The following is a 6416-nucleotide window of genomic DNA, read 5'->3' as shown; positions in this document are numbered from 1 at the left end:
AATAACTAGAAAATTCGCATAATGTGTTTTATTGTATTGTGACAGTAAGATTGCTAGCTAATTATAAGGTCACATCACTCTGAATATTCTTTTATATCAATCAATGACGGTACCCATTATTTGACATTAACAATTCCACAGTGTCCCCAGCGGGAATCGAACCCAGGACCTTGTAGCTGTGAGGTGACAGCACTACCAACTGTGTCACCGTGGCCCTTAACTCAATAACTTTGGATAGCCTACTTTGTATATGTGTTTCAAGCTTTATGTCCTGTGGTGTTAATTTAAACATATTAATGTCTTTACAATCATAAAGGAAAAATCTCTCTACATAATTTTCAAACAGTACTGTAAATACTGACAGCCACAATGAATGTAATCCAAAAAAAAAAAAAGAAAAGAAAAACCAGTCCCAGAGGAGAACGTTGTCTCAGGAGCAGAGGGCAGAGAAAAATGCCTGCACACAAAACAATGTGCAGTGTCCTTGGATTGAGAATATTCAAGACAAGTGAAGTCTTTGTACCAGGAGGCTTTAAAGGCTTTTGTCCTACCCTTTCCTAATTGAGTGCGAGGGAAGGTATTCAGAATGGGTTGTGCTGGGCCTGCAGCTGTTGTTTGAGAAATCAGGTTATTGTTAAGCATTCATTCATTCAAGCAATGACAATGTTGTCATATGACATTTTAAAAGACAACTGCATTCCAGCAGGCAAGTAAAACAAAATAATTGACATATTGTGTCACTGTGGATTCATTTTTTTTTTAGTTCATTCATATTCTACCTTGTAGCAAATGTAGGCAATGGTTGAACTGTGAGGTTGGTACTGCTGCTGTTTTCTGATTGTGATTCTGCATCTGCGTTGTCATCAGAGTCAGTGGTGGTCTCCTCCCTCCCTAATAGTATTGATTGACATAGATACCACCTCATTAACTATTTTTATTGTATGATTTGATGTTAAAATGTCATTTATATTTTAATTGTACTTCTTACAGCATAACGTGCAGATTCTGATCAAAGGCCTACCATGAAACACTACAATGCCATCAGTTGAAATGTGTAATTAAAACAAAAGTAGGTAAATTCACAGAACAAGTGGGACTACATTTTAAAACATTTTCTTCATACTTGTACTTTCACCTGGAGGTCCATCGGAGCTGGTCTGGTCCTGGATGTTTTGTTCAACATGGGATGGTGTCTCCCTTGGTGCATCTGAAAGTAATGATTGACATACAGTATGACTATATTTGAAATTGTATTTAAATGTAAGTTGTAGTTTTTACACTATAGCATCAAATGCACATGTTTAACAAAGGCATGCATGTAATTAAAAAGTAAATAATTGTGTTATTCATTGAACTGCAAAAAAATGCAGAACAAATGAGTAATATGGGATAAGTATGAGCATATTTTAAATCTTGTTTTGCCAATGTGTATTTTCACCTGGAGGTCCATAGGTGCTGGTGTGGACCTGGACGTTTTGTTCAACAACACTGCATCCAGGCTCACCCTCACTTTCACTGTTGCTGTCAGTTTCAACTTGGCTTTCAGCAGTGTCATATGCACTGTCACTGTGACTGTCAAGCAGTGTCTGCTTCTTCTTAAAGAAGTCTTTAATGTCTCCTTGTTAATATTTGCCTTATATTGGATGTCTATGGTGGTCATATTGTATAGGTCATTTTCAACACTTTCCCCTCAGACAATTCCAGGCAACTTTTTCTCTGTTATTCAGGATATATTGAAGATACACAATCAGCTGAGTTTGTTTTTGTTGCAATTAGTTTGAGGTCAAATTACATTATTACTGGACTATAGAGGGGTTTGGGGGTGGCTTATTTCCTACGTAACGTAACGTAACGTAACCACGTGATACGGTATTTTGAAAGGAGCCGCTTATACCTAGTGTCTTAGTCAGTCACACCAAAAGATAGTCCAAGGAAGAATGTGGTCTCCACCCCCTCTCCTTCCAGGATAACGCGGGCCAACTCTTTCAAAGGAGACAAGCTTCGTGACCAAATGTCTTTGATCTATGTAAGTAATTATTTACACATCCACAGAAAAAGAAATACACATATGTATTTAATAGTGTACATTATATTCCTCGGTGCCATTTCAGCCTATAGTAACCGGCTTATCAACCATATTTCCAGAATTGTGAAAACGTATACAATTCTGCATGTTGTTAATTACATGCAGGTCGACATAATGTTATTTTTTGTTATTATAAGTATCGATGTGAGACAGTCGAGAGGTCGGACCTGGCGGAGCTAGTCGTTGACGTGGGCCGTCAGGTAACGGCCGGGATTGTGGCAATGGAGGAGGAGCGAGGGCGGCTTCGTGAGAAGCTCGCCTTCGTCGAGGTCCGGAACAGCGAGTTGAGGCGACAGAAAGGCTGTCTGGAGTTGCCTCCTTGCCCTTCGTGCGGCGGCGGTCATGGTGAGTCATTCATTTAGTGGTGGGTAGGCGATATTATTGAAACATAATGACTATGTATTTGTATGCGAGCGATAGGCGATCGCTACAATGTTGTCTAAAAACGTTCTTCTTTCTTTTATTAACTCTTACAGGATGAAGAGCTGCTGCTGGGAATAGAGCACCGAAGTCTTGACGCAACTCGCTCATCCCTTCGATTCCCTTGGCTGGCGGAAGTAATGTCTCTATGGAGAATAACATGGGGTGATCTTAATATCGTCTATTATAAGCCTTGTGGTACAAAAATAAACAAGCTGTCTTGGCGTTATTGTCAGGGAGGTGTGTCTGTGTCGTTTGCAACAGTCAGTCACTCATATACATTAACACAATTGGATGTTAAAGAATGTTTTTATTCCATGAGAAAGTCGTTTTAGTGTCATTAAGTCGTTGTAATAGCTTAAACATGTCACTATGTTTAATGATTTTACCATTGGATTAACCAATGCTAACCAGCTTTCCTGCTTTCCTGTTAAAGTATGCAAATTCCGCTAAAATCCGCCTTTTTGTATCCAGTCATTTTTGAAGATAATACTAGTCTTTTGCTAACTGGCTAACAGAAATAGCAGAGAAATAAGTATTAACCATCGTATTTTGTAAAGTTTCGGTCGGCCTAAAGCTAATGTTCCAGAAGGGGCACTGGTGAATCAGAACAATGGAACATGGCTTCCTGTTTCCAATAGCAGAAGAATTGGATGAATTTAATGTAAACATTGTAACATTGTCACCATAACGTGGTTATTATTAGTTGCTTTGGAATGTAACTGGCAAAATGAAGGTCATAATAACGCAGATCATATCGATATGTAATATAGCGCGATATGTATTTAGCATGCCCAACACTACCAGAAGAATGTTTCCATATAGACTCACCTACGTCGAAAAGGGGCTCAGATGAAACTGGTAGACAGGCTTACATGAAAGTGGTAGATAGCTGTAGCAGAAAGTATTGTGATTAAAAGTGTGAAACTACACATTAACATTGTACCAGAAGCAGTTGGAAATTACAGTTTGTGGCACAGGCTTTAGTCTAAAGGGTCATCTAACTACACATGAGGATTCACACAGGGGAAAAACCCTTTATGTGTACAGTTTGTGGCAAGGGCTTTAGTCAGTTTGGTATTATATAAAAACTAGAGCTGGGACTCGATTAAAAAAAATAATCTAATTAATCAGAGGCTTTGCGATTAATTAATCTAGATTAATCGCATTTTAATCGCATATCAATATTCAACCCGAGAACAGCGAGAAACCTTTTTTTTTAATGTTTTGTGGAAATAATAATAAAAATTCACCCCATTCTGTGTTTCCTAGAACTGGAGGTCTGAAAAAAAATTAGTAACAGTAACAAGTACATATCAGTGACATCACAAAGCTGTACTTACTTCATATTGTTACTGTTTTTTGTCAGACCTCCAGTTCTAGGCAACACAAAATGGGGTGACTTTTTATTATTTCCAGTTTTCAGTACTATAGAAAAGCGCCCAGTGAGAAACGTTCCGCGGTGAAAGAAAAGGTGCGATTAATTTATCTGTAGTTAATCGCGATTAATTTTTCTGTAGTTAATTAATCTAAATTAATCGCAATTAGTCCCGGCCCTAATAAAAACACATGACTCACACAGGAGAAAAGCCCTCTACGTGTAGAGTTTGTGGCAAGGGCTGTAGTGAAACGGCTGATCTAAAAAGACATGATGAGTCATACAGGGGAAGAGGGCAAAGGCTGTATTCAAACGAGTGATCTAAATAAACACATGATGACCCATACAGGGGAAAAGCCATTCAAGTGTAAATGACTTATACTATATATATAGACCCATACTCAACATTGCTAAATAGGCCAATCTGGCAACACGGATTTTGGTTCTGCCCAATGCTGCGTGCGCATTATGTCATGTTTGACATGTGACACAAACAACCAATAGCATTCTCTGACACACCCATAAGCTGTTTTGTTTAAAATGAAGAACCGGGCACCAGTCTAGAGTCTAGAGAGTCTAAAACACAATGTCAAGTCCCAGCCACCGTGAAAGGTCCTCCATAACAGGAGATCAGTTTGAGTTATTGGCCGTAAGTTTTAACAGTAAATGTGGAGTTCAATTTTTTTTCTAATTCTCACGACTCCTTGTATTTGGTGGTTTAATATATTTGTGTTTTGGTTGGTTTGTTTATTTTACAGTATAGAGTTAAAGACACGGCTGTGAGTCGGGCCGATCTGGCACACAACGTGCGTGCTGTTGGTTCGGCTGTTGTGGGCTACCACAACAGCCTTACTTGTCAGGTGAAATGTTTAGAGAAAAGAATTAGACAAATGGAGGATGCGAATATGGTGGTGTCTAAAAACATAAAGTTTCTCCAGAGAAGGCCACCACAGTCCGTGACCTGTGCCTCCTGTGTTTCTATGTTTGAAAGTAAGATGCATTTATAATTCCTAGAATAGGTTGATTCTTAATTGGGTAAAATTGGGTATAACATGATTTTATTTTATGATTATTAAACTTTAGCTCTGGCCGCGGACATGTCCGAGGAGGGAATGGAAGAAGGTAAGCTGATACTTAGCATAGGTTATATGTATAATAATTATCATAGGTTTATAGGTTTAACTGGAAATTGACTAGCCGCAATTTGCAACTCTAGATTTGTGTTATAATGGGATGAATCTAGAGTTGCAACAAGCTCCATCACTTCCTATTCATCATTTTTGGTTTGTGATCTGCTTGTCTTAAATTATGTTAAACTCACCAACATTGCAGCTGCAGTCCAAGCTATTGCAGCTGCAGTCCAAGCTTGAATTATCCTCTTTCAATCTGCCGAGCTTGTTTTCCATAAAAATCCACTATAGAGATGTTATGAGCTACTTTCTGTCAAGACATCCTCTGCAAATGATTATTTGTTTAAGTGTTGCAGTTTGGAAGCACTCGTTTCTGTTAAGGGGTGGCACTGCTGCCTCCTGCATTATGTGAAAATTCGAAACAGGTTGAACGCAGGGCCGTTCAGTGACATACGACGAGTGCTTCCAAACTCCAGCACAAAATAATCACTTGCAGAGGATGTTTCGACAGAAAGTAGCTCATAACATCTCTACGGTGGATTTTTATGAAAAACAAGCTCGGCAGATTGAAAGAGGATAATTCAAGCTTGGACTACAGCTGCAATGTTGGTGAGTTGAACGTCGTTTAAGACAAGCAGATCGCAAACCAAAAATGATGCATAGGAAATGGATGGAGCTTGTTGTAACTCTAGATTCAACCCATAGAGCACCGAAGTCTGACGTGACTTTCAGTAGATGGCGTCAGTCCCCAGGTTCATGTATTTGTTTAGTTGCATAGAAATCCCTATTGAGGCGATTTTAGATCGCCTCATATAACAACTGTGTTTGAAAAATAAACATGTCACCCCGCCCGCTTCACTCATATGGATATGAAGAATCAAGTGACTGAGGGAAAACGCTAATGCTACTGCTGCTGAATTAGTTAGATTTTCGCTAGAAGCAGACTGTATCATATATGAGTGACTGACTGTTGCAAACGATCCAGAGACACCTCCCTAACAATAACGCCGAGACAGTGTTAAGTTATGCGTAGTTCTGCAGCTTAACGTTGCATTGGGAGAAAACACGAAGATGTATTAGATCCATTTAGCCTATTAAGCATGGCATATTTATTATATTAAGGGCTCCCTGTCACACATCAGTTTGACGGTGACAGACCCAATACTATTACTGAATGAAGTGGTCCGCTCCACACACAGGTAGTTGTAATGTGACCTGAGTCACCTGATCATGTATAGGAGGCAGGCATGATGCATTGGCGCCTCACAGTGGCACAAGTATTAAGCATTGCACATCATATAGAACAGTAGTACAGTATTACATTATACAAGTGAGGACATATATCCCATCAAATCTCAACAGACAGCTTGTTTATTTTTGGACCACAACGCTTATAGTAGAC

The 6416-nt window shown here is 39.2% G+C and overlaps 1 long non-coding RNA gene across 1 annotated transcript; it reads right to left on the bottom strand.

Moving 5' to 3' along the window:
• Positions 1-781: 781 nt before the first annotated feature.
• LOC310878702 lies at positions 782-1526 on the bottom strand. Its single transcript, XR_014570915.1, has 3 exons — positions 1439-1526; positions 1124-1207; positions 782-891 (listed from the first exon to the last, which is right to left on the bottom strand). It is a non-coding gene; the product is annotated as an uncharacterized lncRNA (long non-coding RNA).
• Between the last annotated feature and the right edge of the window lie 4890 nt (positions 1527-6416).

Source organism: Protomyctophum parallelum, assembly GCF_964188405.1.
Source record: "Protomyctophum parallelum genome assembly, chromosome: 21".
NCBI lineage: Eukaryota > Metazoa > Chordata > Actinopteri > Myctophiformes > Myctophidae > Protomyctophum > Protomyctophum parallelum.
This window is presented reverse-complemented; position numbering and strand designations above follow the sequence as displayed.